The sequence below is a fragment of the Etheostoma spectabile genome, chromosome 9, assembly GCF_008692095.1.
Source record: "Etheostoma spectabile isolate EspeVRDwgs_2016 chromosome 9, UIUC_Espe_1.0, whole genome shotgun sequence".
Classification (NCBI taxonomy): domain Eukaryota; kingdom Metazoa; phylum Chordata; class Actinopteri; order Perciformes; family Percidae; genus Etheostoma; species Etheostoma spectabile.
This window is the reverse complement of record NC_045741.1, coordinates 4,257,308-4,257,681: the sequence shown is the minus strand read 5'-3', so window position 1 is coordinate 4,257,681 and position 374 is coordinate 4,257,308.

Sequence of the window (374 nt, the reverse complement as noted above, 5' to 3'; positions counted from 1 at the left end):
TCTGGCTAGTCCACACAGCATTCTGGGATGAGAGTAAAATGTGCTCTGGTTTATTGGCATTTCTTTAAACCAATCACAATCGTCTTGGGCACCACTAAGAACCGGATGGAGCTGCAAAATCATCTCTGGAAGGAACTTGTTTGGGTGGAACATGTGTACGTTCAGAAGTAGTTTCAGTCGTGCAACAGAAAACTCAGATTGTACCCTGTCCATGGGCAGCCCCGTCACTCTGAAATCTCTCCGTTAGTGCATGTATTGGTCCTGGGTATTGTTGAGTTATAAAAAGTTACAAACAATGTTGTAAAAAACAATGTATGTATGATGGAGGCAGGTTAGAAAATGATGCATATCTCTGTCCCCCATTTCCCCCCTCT